The following is a 12600-nucleotide window of genomic DNA, read 5'->3' as shown; positions in this document are numbered from 1 at the left end:
TTTGTACACTGTAAGGAGGTTTGCCATTCCGGTAGGGGGATTTATTGCCAGTTCCGTGACTGCTGAGTCGTCGGGGGTTTAGGTAGGGGGTGATGGGGGAGGGTCCAAGTGAATGGGATAAGAAAATGGTCAGACCAGGGCACTGGGGAGGGGTTTTTAGCGAGAAGGTTGAGGCAGTTACTGAAGATGGGGTCTAGGAGATGCCCTTTTTGGTGTGTGGGCCCGAGGACAAGTTGATGTAGATCCAGGGCTTGTAGGCTTGATGTAAGTTCTCTGGCGGAGGGGTCGGTCAGATCATCCAAATGGATGTTAATGTCACCCAGAATTGTGTAGTTGGCAGAGCTAAGGGCCAGGTTTGCAACTGTCGGCGCAAGGTTCGAAAGAAATAGAACTTGGGACCCTGGCGGGCGGTATATAAGCATGCCGGAGAAGGTATGAATGGGGCTGAATTTTATAGAGAAAGGAAGACATTCACTGTCTGGGAGGTGCACAGGGGTGCTAGTAACTTCATAATCTGCTTTATGGATTACTGCTAGGCCACCTCCAGTTCCTTTTTTCCAGTCGAGGCGGAGTATTTGATATCCAAGCGGAAGAGCTTGCACCAGATCAGGTTCCAAGTGTTCCTGCAGCCACGTCTCTGTGGCAAAGAGGATGTCTGGGTTTATTTCCTCTAGCATTAGATACATTTCCATGGAGTGTTTGGGAAGTGAACGGCAATTGAGCAGAAGCATGGAGTATGTTGTGGGTTTCATAGGGGGGTGAGGGGCAAAATAAAAACCGCAGTTACTGCATGCAGGATGTTTTATAGAAGGATCCCATGCGTGTAGGCAGGGTGGCTCAGGTAGTTGGTATAGTTGCCGTAGGGAGTGCGAGCTATAGGTGATGGTCTGGCTCGATGAGTGGGCAGGGGGAATGGCCCCTGGCCTCGTGCGGTTGCGGACGGGCGCAGACGGGCTTACCTTTGGCGCGCCTTCGGCGCGCAAACGTCGCACCCGCTGCGCGTCCAGAATATGCACATAATTTATGCAGCTTCAGGTAAGGACCGTGGGGGCGTGGCCTCGAAAGGGGGCGTGGCCTCAGGTCTTAGCGAGATGGCGCCAAGGAGTGTTAGGGATAGCGGTGCCGCAACTCGGCTGCTTAGGACAACTTGTTTCCCTGAAAGAGTGAGTATTTAAAAACAACAAGTATTTAAGTGGCACAGAATTTTTAAAAATAGTGACTCGCTCCCGGCTTCCGCCTCAAGAGCACAACAACCAATGATTTACCCGGCGCCCTGAATCGGCGTCTTAAGTAGTGGTTGGCAGGGGGGCGTGGCCTCGAAAGGGGGTGTGGCCTCTGGTCTTAGCGAGATGGCGGGAGGGGTCAGCCCAGCAGCGTCATGCCTCTCTGGTGGACGCCCTCCAGTACTGATGGGGGAGGGGTCAGCGCAGCATTGCCAAGCCTCTCTGGAGAAGCCCTCCAGTACTATTGGTGAAGGGATCAGAGAAGCAGTGCCATGCCCCTCTGGAGGTGCCCTCCAGTACTGATGGGATAGGGGTCAGCACAGCAGTGTCATGCCTGTCCGGAGGATGCCCTCTAGTACTGATGGGGGAGGGGTCAGCGCAGCAGCACCATGCCTCTCTGGACGTGCCTTCCAGTACTGATGGGGGAGGAGTCAGCACAGCAGCGCTATGCCTCTCTGGAGGCCGCTCTCCAGTACATATGGGGAGGGGTCAGCGACGCAGCGTCATGCCTCTCTGGAGGCCACCATCCAGTACTGATGGGGGAGGGGTCAGCACAGCAGCGTCACGCCTCTCAGGAGGAGCCCTCCAGTACTAATGGGGTAGGGGTCAGCAGCGCCATACTAAAGTGTGGGATGGATCAGTGCAGCAGCGCCATGTCTCTCCAGAGGAGCCCTTCAGTACTGATGGGGGAGTGGTCAGCGCAGCAGCGCCATGACTCTCCGGGGGAGCCCTCCAGTACTGATGGCGGAGGGGTCAGCGCAGCAGCGTCATGCCTCTCTAGAGTAGCCCTCCAGTACTGATGGGGGAGGGGTCAGCACAGCAGCGTCATGCCTCTCTGGAAGAGCCCTCCAGTACTGATGGGGGAGGGGTGAGCCCAGCAGGGTTATGCCTTCACCCACACAACGCACAGTTCCAGCTTCACACACATCTTACTGACTACCAGACACCTATAATCTACCAAACACATGCCCCAACTCATGGTTATTAAATCATCCTGGGCTGTAATCCACAGGCCAGGCAGCACATCTGTCATCATAAGCAATAATCATGATGCACTTTTCTTTCCACAAACCTGTTTCACCCTAACGTGGCATATCCTAGACATTCTTTTACCCACAGAGTACAACAGTCAGCATGCAAACCAAATACATAAGAACATGTAGCCTTGCTTTTTCCACAAATCATGCCTGACCTTGTCTCTTGTTTGAAGAAGCGACAGTCAATTCTGTGGTGCTTCTGACCTGCACTCAAAGCAACCCAAGCCCCACCTTCCAATGCCTCATTTACCTGTTTTCTGGAGAGGACATAACATTAATTGGCAAATTCTATGATCTTCTCACCACCTCATCCATCCCTCACACCAACAATATCCTCTTTGGAGAATTCAAACTCAGTCATAGTGAACACCTCAGGTACCCTCTTCAACACACTCCAGGCGGCACAACCTGTCCATGAACCATTCCAATGGCCACATCCTCACCTTTGTTGGTTCAGCATCACCAGACATTCAAATCCAAACCACCTGTACCCTGGACTGGACCATCCGTTTCCCATCTTCATCAGTTTGATTGACAGCCAACGGATACATTGTGGTCATTTAAATATGAACAAAATCTTCAGCTCTTGCAAGGACACTGCTATTGACAATATATAATGCAAACTTATTCCTGTCCATCAACAGCCCTCAGCTCCAGCTTCATACATTGATACTCTACTCAATAACCTCAATATATTACTGGAGAATGATACAAATATTCATGCACTAAAGAAAACTCGCAGGTGTATACCCAAACCATCGTCACCTGGTATTCCCTAAAACACAGTGACCACAAGCCATTAATGAAAAGAAATAAAATGAAAGAACAACAGATCTACCAATGATTCTAAAGTGCTATACACCATGCTATAGTCCATCAGTGCTGCAACAACAAAACCTATGAGGCAACCAACAATCACATTGCAGAGACACAATCAACACCTCCTGTGCACAGACGTGTCATGTCCTTGATCGATTAAACATAAAATCATGAATGAATGTAGGGGCAGTGACTCCCTTACATACATTTTACCCATGTTGCATGACATGAGTCACAGGGTGCATCCCTTCATCATGGTGGTACATATTTGACCCCAAAAGAAGCCGTGTTGTCACTTTAAGGCCACAAATGACAGCCAATATGGAATGATCTGGGACACATATGAAATGCTGAAGAGTGGGATTCCGTACTATCTATGACACACAGAGCTGGCAGTTTGAATATGTGACATCCTAAACAGCCTCTCTGTACAGAAGTGACACACCCACCATCCATAAAAAAATCATAAAATATTTAGCATTACATGTCACACTCACACATGTCTGAGTGATGTGCTTGTATAGATGTGTGACATGCACACAGGGAATGTGTATTGGAATGCATTTATTTGCACATGCTCTGCCTGTGGGCATTCATCGTGCTGCCCCATGATTGCTGAGGACAGTCACAATGTGATGTGCTCATGTGAAGAAATTGTCAATGATGGTGTTCCTACTGGCTATTCCTGCGGATGCAGTGGTGTGTGATCCACCTGCCTCATCTTCATCATCATCGTCCAGTGCATCTGGCACTTGGATCCATGGGGCATTGGTGCGTACACATATGTTGGCAACACACAACATGCAACAATCATCTTGCACACGATCTCTGGGCTTTACAGGAGCCTTCCACCTGTGATGTCCTGGCACCTGAATCATGGCTTCAAGACGCCAAATGTGCAGTCCACGATGCCCCTGGTGCTATTGTGGGCCAAATTGTAGTCCCTCTGGGCATGTCAGGTCTGTACTTAACCTTCCAGGTTTAAGCAGATCTCTTCTTGGTTGCAGAGTTTGGCAGAAGGTGCAGAGCAAGAAATCTGTGTTTCATTGGAGCCAACCGGTAGCCAGATGGTTCCGGTCTAGAATGGGGCAATCATTTTCAGTTCTTTAATGCCGCGGAATTCCATTATGGCGAGGGGGTTAGCGTTCTAATGTATTTTCATTAGGAACGCGTTCAGGTATATCGCACACTCTCACCTGTGGAGCTGCGCACTTCAACCATCGCTTAGGAGAAACCAGAAGTGTTTATTTTTCCTTGAGCGTTTCTGACAAGGAGAAAATTCAGTCTGGAGATTTCAGAGCAGTATCCAGAGTTTGTATTTTCCCAGTTTAGAGATCTGCAGGTCTGTAATGTAATTTTCCTTTCTGAGAATCAATTCAAGTATCTTCAGGAATTTCTTAGTTTGGGCATAGGTAGTTTCCATGTCAGATTGTAGATACCTTTTCAGTCTCGGAATCTCATTCCCTGCTTATTTGGTGAAAATTTACCAATCTGAAAAAAGGCGCTAGAGACTTACCTTATTTTTTACTTTACTACCACAAGAGAGAATCCTGCTATCATGCCTTCCTCGACCAAATACAGGCGATCGAGCCAGATTAACATGCGAACTCGACTCCACCAAATCCCCTTCGAACTCCTTCGCTATCCTCCTTGGAGTAGCCATTGCAGCATCCGCTGTTCCTTCGCCCAAGATCCCAATAATATTCCCTGCTGGCTAATAAGGCTCTACCTAACCGGCATGAAATGAATGTCCTGATGATGATCCGCCTATTCTCTCAAAGGATCGAAGCGCCGTAGACACTTTAATAGAACTTATACACTAAAAACTTTCTGTTACTTTCGCTGAAAAGGTGTCCTTGCGATTTGTTTTCGTGACCATGGGCTCGATTCACAGAACTAACTTAAGACAAAATCCTAAACTTACTTCCATTTTGGTATTCACAGAAGGCACTTACTCATTTTGATATTCACAGAAGGCACTTACTCATTTCGGTATTCACAGAAGTTAGGAGTCCTAACTTTAGGACTCCTAAAGCCGTCTGTGAATACCGAAAGTCTTAAAGTAAGGATTTTTCTCAGTTTAGGAGTAGTACATTTAGGACTCCTAACTTTAGGACTCTTAAAGCCGTCTGTGAATACCGAAAGTCTTAAAGTTAGGATTTTTCTCAGTTTAGGAGTAGTACATTTAGGACTCCTAACTTTAGGACTCCTAAAGCCGTCTGTGAATACCGAAAGTCTTAAAGTTAGGATTTTTCTCAGTTTAGTAGCAGTAAAGTTAGGACTCCTAACTTTAGGACTCCTAAATGCTTTCTGTGAATACCAAAAGTCTTAAAGTTAGGATTTTTCTCAGTTTAGGAGTAGTACATTTAGGACTCCTAACTTTAGGACTCCTAAAGCCATCTGTGAATACCGAAAGTCTTAAAGTTAGGATTTTTCTCAGTTTAGGAGCAGTAAAGTTAGGACTCCTAACTTTAGGACTCCTAAATGCTTTCTGTGAAGACCAAAAGTCTTAAAGTTAGGATTTTTCTCAGTTTAGGAGCAGTAAAGTTAGGACTCCTAACTTTAGGACTCCTGAATGCTTTCTGTGAATACCAAAAGTCTTAAAGTTAGGATTTTTCTCAGTTTAGGAGCAGTAAAGTTAGGACTCCTAACTTTAGGACTCCTAAATGCTTTCTGTGAAGACCAAAAGTCTTAAAGTTAGGATTTTTCTCAGTTTAGGAGCAGTAAAGTTAGGACTCCTAACTTTAGGACTCCTGAATGCTTTCTGTGAATACCAAAAGTCTTAAAGTTAGGATTTTTCTCAGTTTAGGAGTCCTAAAGTTAGGAGTCCTAACTTTACTACTATTTAGGGTTGGGAAGTCTAGTCAGGAAGCCAGTTTACTACGTCAGAGATTGGATGATCTAAGGGGCAAAGGACCCAATCTTTCACAAGTGAGAGGGTTTTGTGTAAGCCCATAATTTTTATAGAAGACCAATCTTAGGTGGCATTCATACTGTCTTACCTGAGTGGAGATGCTGCGGCCTGGTCCATGCCGTTGGTGAATTCCAATGATCGTAGTCTTTACAATTTTGAAGATTCAAAGTCAGAGTTCCTTAGAATTTTTGATTGAAGAACCATCTCTCAGACCACAGATAACGAACTCTTAGATTTAAAGCAAGGGAATCATGAGTTGGTTGCTTACTGGGCACAATTTTAAAAAATGATTGTAGAAACTAATTGCCCTGAATCCAAGAGAGCTGAAATTTTCTAGGGGCTGGAAGGATGAATGAAAGGATGATCTAGCACAATATTCCCAAGAGGCCTACCGAATTATCTGAATTGATCGACCTGGTCTTGCGAATAGATCAACAGTTTGAAAGGAAGAATGAACACCAAAAGGAAGTCTGATATATTCCACCTCGATAGAATCAAATCTGGGGCACCTAAGATTAGTGAGGTAGGTGCTGGTGAGGGGCCAATGCAAATTGTCACAGTGCATGGTCCATTGACCAAGGAGGAGAGAGAGAAGAGAAGAAGCGGTAAGCTGTGCACATGTTGTGGAAATCAGGTATTTTGTCAGAGAGTGTCCCAAGAAACCAAAGAACGATGCTTGGGTAAATAACAGGCTCCACCAGTAGAAGGAGTTGCTCTGGTGGGAGCAGCCGAAGAGACAGCTCCAAATACCCAACAAATTGTGAATACCTTGCAGTCCTCCGCTCGCAACTGATGATTTCCTGTGTGATCAAATTTCGAGAAATAACTGTGGACAAGGTTTCAGTGAAGTTCAATTCCGGGGCAACAGGTAATATTTTTGACATTAAGTTTGCAGAGTTTTTAGGAACTTAATTTTGTAAAGAAGGAAAGACCAGAACCTGTTCGTGCAGTAGACGGCACTATTCCTTACAACACCGAAGAGATCACGTTGATTGGACCCGGAAGACATCAACGTTTTTTTTGCTTTTACCTTATCGATGCCTTGCAGTTTCAGTTTATTTTGGGGTTGCCATGGCTTACTGAACATAATCGGAAGATTGATTGGGTAAAGATAACCATTGAAATGAATTCTGAATATTGTGTGGGGCATTGTTTCAATTTTGGTGTTTCTAATACTCAGTCGTCTTCTTTGTCATTTTGGTGGAGCAAACGCGTATGATTTATATAGTGGAAGTTCACGATATACCTGAGGAATATATTGACTTGAAATCTGTTTTTAATGAGAAAGAGGCATAAAAATGACCCCCTCATAGGGAGTACGATTGTAAAATTGAACTTGAACCTGGAGGATCCTTGCCATGTAGTCAAATATACGCTCTGTCAGAAGCTGAGAACTAATTTTTGAAGGAGTATTTGGACAAATACTAGGCCAACGGATTTTTCCGACCTTCCCAGTATCCAGTCTCGTGTCTATTGGTCACCATCCCTACGGGGGCACAGGTGAGCAGGTATCACTATCCCTAGGTGGGCCACAGCTGAGCAGGTTTCACTATCCCTATGTGGGGCACAGGTGAGCAGGTTTCACTATCCCTAGTGGGGGCCACAGGTGAGCAGGTTTTACTATCCCTATGGGGGGGCCACAGGTGAGCAGGTTTCACTATCCCTATGGGGGGGCCACAGGTGAGCAGGTTTCACTATCCCTATGGGGGGGCCACAGGTGAGCAAGTTTCACTATCCCTAGGGGAGGCACAGGTGAGCAGGTTTCACTATCCCTAGGGGAGGCACAGGTGAGCAGGTTTCACTACCCCTAGGGGAGGCACAGGTGAGCAGGTTTCACTATCCCTAGGGGAGGCACAGGTGAGCAGGTTTCACTATCCCTATGGGAGGCACAGGTGAGCAGGTTTCACTATCCCTAGGGGGGGCCACAGGTGAGCAGGTTTCACTATCCCTAGGGGGGCCACAGGTGAGCAGGTTTCCCAATCCCTATGGGAGGCCACAGGTGAGCAGGTTTCACTATACCTAGGGGAGGCACAGGTGAGCAGGTTTCACTATCCCTAGGGGGGCCACAGGTGAGCAGGTTTCACTATACCTAGGGGAGGCACAGGTGAGCAGGTTTCACTATCCCTAGGGGGGCCACAGGTGAGCAGGTTTCACTATCCTTAGGGGGGCCACAGGTGAGCAGGTTTCACTATCACTATGGGGGGCACAGGTGAGCAGGTTTCACTATCACTACAATGTGGAGGGCACAGGTGTGCGGGGTCACTATCACTACGGGGGTACAGGTGTGCTGGGTCTCTATCACAACGATGTGGGGGCACAGATGAGTGGATCTGTCCACCCTAAGTGCTGCCACATTCATCCTGATGGGCTATGGGCTCCGGGACCCAGCAGGTCCTGATCACCCTCTCCAGTAATAGCCTGCAGCACTTAGTATACATGGGGGCTGGGGGGGTGTTTGGCCCAAATGAAACACCCTCCCCAGAGTAGTTGGTAACGCTAAAGCACAGTCTGTCACATATCACTCTCTCCCTGCCCTGAGGAGACACTGAGCAGGCTCATCTACCTCTGAAAGGCTGGGGGGCTGCCGGAGTCAGTCGCACAGTAACCTCGCCCGCACCTTCAAGAGGGGCTGTGGCGCCGTCAGTCACAGTTACATTTCGGGGGAGACCCCGTGGGGCTGGTAGCCCTAGAAAAGTCAGTCAGATGACAAAGGCTCTGATGGTGACTGACCCGTTCCCAGCTGCAGTTGCCCCCTGGGGCAAGAGGACTTTCTGGCGATACTTCAGTCCGGGAGCTTCAGTGTCATTCGCGCTCTGCTTCTAAAGGCGAGGCTTCGCAGCGAAAGCATACGCCATAGGGTCAGTCAGATGCATAAGGGGTCTTCCTCTCTCCTGATGGAATCCGAGTGCTGAGGATACAGGGCGGGTGCAAGTGTGGGGTGTACCAGCAGCATGATGAGGGGTGCCCTCTCGGTCAGGGATATTTGTTTATTTATTTTAAGGTTTTATAGAGCGCGAACATGACCCGCGAGGGTATCAGAGCGCTTTACAGATGCAATAGAGTAATACAGGGTCTTAGCACACAAAAAAAACAGGTAAAACGATAAAAACTTAGTACATAGGAGAGCTTACAGAGAATCAGGGGATGAAGGTGGGACAGGGTAGCAGACGGGTACTGTACCTGGGGGATATGATAGGATATACAGCAGGATAAATATAGTACAGTGATAGAGCCACAGTCTCTCAGGTGGCTGAGGGAACGAGATTACCCAAGGAATTTACCCATGAGAAAGGCCTTGGCCTCTTTTTTGAAGTGAGCAAAGGAAGGGATTTTTCTAATGTCGGGAGGGAGGGAGTTCCATATTCTTGGTGCAGCTCCAGTGAAAGCCCGATTGTAGGTTGTTCTTTTCCTAAAGCGTGCAGGCCGGAGTAGGAGGTCCTTGGTCGATCTTGAGTTTCTGTTTCCTCAAGATAACACAAGCTTCTGAGCAAGATACGAAAATTAGAAATAGAATTAGAAAATAAATAAAAAAGTGTGGGGTGTACCAGCAGCATGATGAGGGGTGCCCCCTCGGTCAGGGACTTGTTCTTTCTAGAATAGATCTAAGGGAATGATTAGCACCTGTCAGCCTTCGCTAAGCACATCATTGGTTAAAAGTGCTTAGCGAAGGCTGACAGGTGCTAATCATTCCCTTAGATCTATTCTACTAGCGCCTAGTATAGCATTTATGGTTCATGCTGCTCTTGAATTCATGCTTTTTAAATGCATTGGTTATAAGTGCTAACTATATTTTAAAAAGAAAAGTAAAGTTGCACTACTGAGGCAAAAGTAATGAACTCATGCAAAGCAAGATTTCCAGGTCCCTGCGCAACACAAGTAACCTGAGGAACCTATTGTTCATGGTGTGTCCCTTTGAAAGCCCTGGCAAGACTCAGCACGCCTCAGTAAACAGAGCCATGGTGACACACCAAGGGCTAACAGGCATGAAGCGTGTGCCCCTCCCACAGCTCACAGCTGATAACGAAAGTGATATTGTGCTGCTGACTTCCTGGTGGCACTCTGCCATGAGCCTGCCCCCCCACAGGTGAGGCTTATCACCCCACATCGTAATGTTACTGGTTGCAAAATAAGGACTAAGGAGCGATTACCAAGCATCATATTGATTGATTGATTGACTATGTACTTGGTCTCCGCTCACGGATGGCAGAGTATATGAAAAAGGCAACCAAAAGCCTTGAGGCTAGCCAGGAATAGCAAAAGGCGTGGCATGATCAAAAGGCTGTGCTGACTGTTTACCAGCAAGGACAGAAAGTGTGGGTGTTGGAGCCTGTGGCCCCAGCTGCTCTCCAAGACAAGTGGAGTGGACCCCACACTATTGTTGATTAGAAGGGAGAAGTAACCTATTTGGTGGACCTTGGAACTCCCAGGAGCCCCTATAGGGTGATTCATGGCAACAGACTGAAACCATATGTTGACAGGGCAGACATGGGCTTGCTCATGGCTACTGATGAAGGACAGGAGGAAGAGAGTGATCCACTCCCTGACCTGTTCTCACCGAACCCTGATGATGGGTCAGTTCATGGTGTAGCCTTGGCAGGCAGACTCACTGCTCAGCAACAAGATGATTGTAGACAGGTGCTCAATCAGTATAGGAACATGTTCTCTCTGACTCCAAGTCAGACTACCTGGACCACTTATGAAGTGGACACTGGGGACAGTCTGCCTGTTAAAAATAAGATTCACAGGTAACCTGACTGTAGGAAAGTAGGATCTGCTTACTATGGTTACCCCCACTTTTTTGCTGATGTTTCACTATTTTTTACCCTTGTGAGTCCCTAGTATATGATACCTTAGGTACTAAGGGCATAGGTACCTCAGAGGACTACCAGGGGCTGCAGCATGTATTATGCCACCCCTGGAAAGCCTTCCAAAATGACACCACAGGACTGCTACTGCAGCCTGGGTACGGTAGTGCATGCACCCCTTATTAAGATATAGGTTACCTATATCTACCTTAAATCACTACACATAGAGACCTATCAGTCACCCCTAGGGCAGTCCTTATCAATCCGGAAGGCAGGGTGCTTGGTTTTGGGTGAAAGGGTGCCCATTCATGAGCACGGCCCCTCTGCAGCCTTCGGAACCTTTTCTCTTGGGATGTTCTGTGATGCACGCAGTAAATGCTAACTTTGAGATGGCTGCACTGAAACATATTGCGTTTGGTGTCAAACACTTTGGAATCCTATCCCCCTACCAGTCCTGGCTGTGGGTGTAGAAATGTGCACACTGGTCTGCCCGGTAACAGTTTTAAAGAGCCCTGGCATCACAAAATGGATGCTGCAGCCACAGACACGGGTCTGAACTCCTTCTGCTGGATGAAACTCTGGCAGGGGAGGCCTGGACAATAGGTTTCCTGTCACAGGGAGGTGTAACCACCTCCCAGACAGCCTTTAGTGTATCGGGGCTGGGTGGGTGCACTCTGAGAGTGCTTTGAAGTCAGCACTGGGGGCACATTTGGTGTCCCTGTGCATAGTCCAGTTCAAACGTGTTTCAGGGCTACCAGCCCCTGCTCTGACAAGAAACTGGACAAAGGACATGGGTGTAGCCACCCCTCTTTCCAGACCCCTCGAATAGGTGAGTCGCCAGAGTATGTCCAACCCCTTCCTTAGGTATAAGTAAGGAACCCCTGGCAACAGGACTTTAGATATCCCTGGACGAAACTCTGCAACTCAATCCTAGAACTTCGACAATCTGTTCAATGCCAGATGACTTTAGAATCTCCCTTGGAGTAAAGGAGTTACTCCCCTGCTTGGCAGGCACCAACAAAGCATTTGCCAATCTGCATCTCCGGAACTCCTGACGGACTATGAAGTACTGTTGTGTTCGATTTTAGATGCCAAATGAATTTCCAGATTCATGCCCTTATAAAGGTACAATTCGTATTGCCCTTATATAGGCAAATAAATCCCGTCCTTATTTAGGCATAGCCCATGCTACCCAAATACAGGCATGGACACTTCCATCCGTTCATCTACGTCACAACGATTTCTTGGAAAACCAGACTCTTCTTAAGCCGTTAGGGACTTCCCCTCGCTTGAATATTGATTTCTCCAAGAACTCATTATTATGCATGAACATCTATTCCTTAGGGGTTCATTCTTGACATTCATATGCCCGACTTTACATCAATACTGGCATTCCTAAACACCTTCAAGGTATAAATATACCTTCACTTGCTATAGCAGAGCACTATGTGGTTCAGTGCAGTCCGACTACTTACTTGCAGAACACAGCTCGCTACAGCAAGTGCCTAAGGAAGCCAACTCTCCAACTGACGTACTGACCAGAAGCTGTCATCCACCTTTGCCAAGAAATCCAGCTCCAGTGTTTCTGACTCTCCTTGCGGGGTGTTGGCAAATCGAGTCCCATGAAAGAGATACCAACCTCTCTCATTCTAAGGTATGGAGCTGATTAGAACCTGGAGAACCCTTTGGCAATTCTTGGCAAAACTAAGCCTATGCTACAGACAGCACCTACTTCTTCCCTCGTACTAGACCTAGGTTAGGTACACTGGGGTAGGCGTATTTTAGAAGCACCAGTTGAGTAT

Source organism: Lissotriton helveticus, chromosome 4_2, assembly GCF_964261635.1.
Source record: "Lissotriton helveticus chromosome 4_2, aLisHel1.1, whole genome shotgun sequence".
NCBI classification, from domain to species: Eukaryota; Metazoa; Chordata; class Amphibia; order Caudata; family Salamandridae; genus Lissotriton; species Lissotriton helveticus.
The sequence above is the reverse complement of the archived record's forward strand: the minus strand, read 5'-3'. Positions refer to the sequence as shown.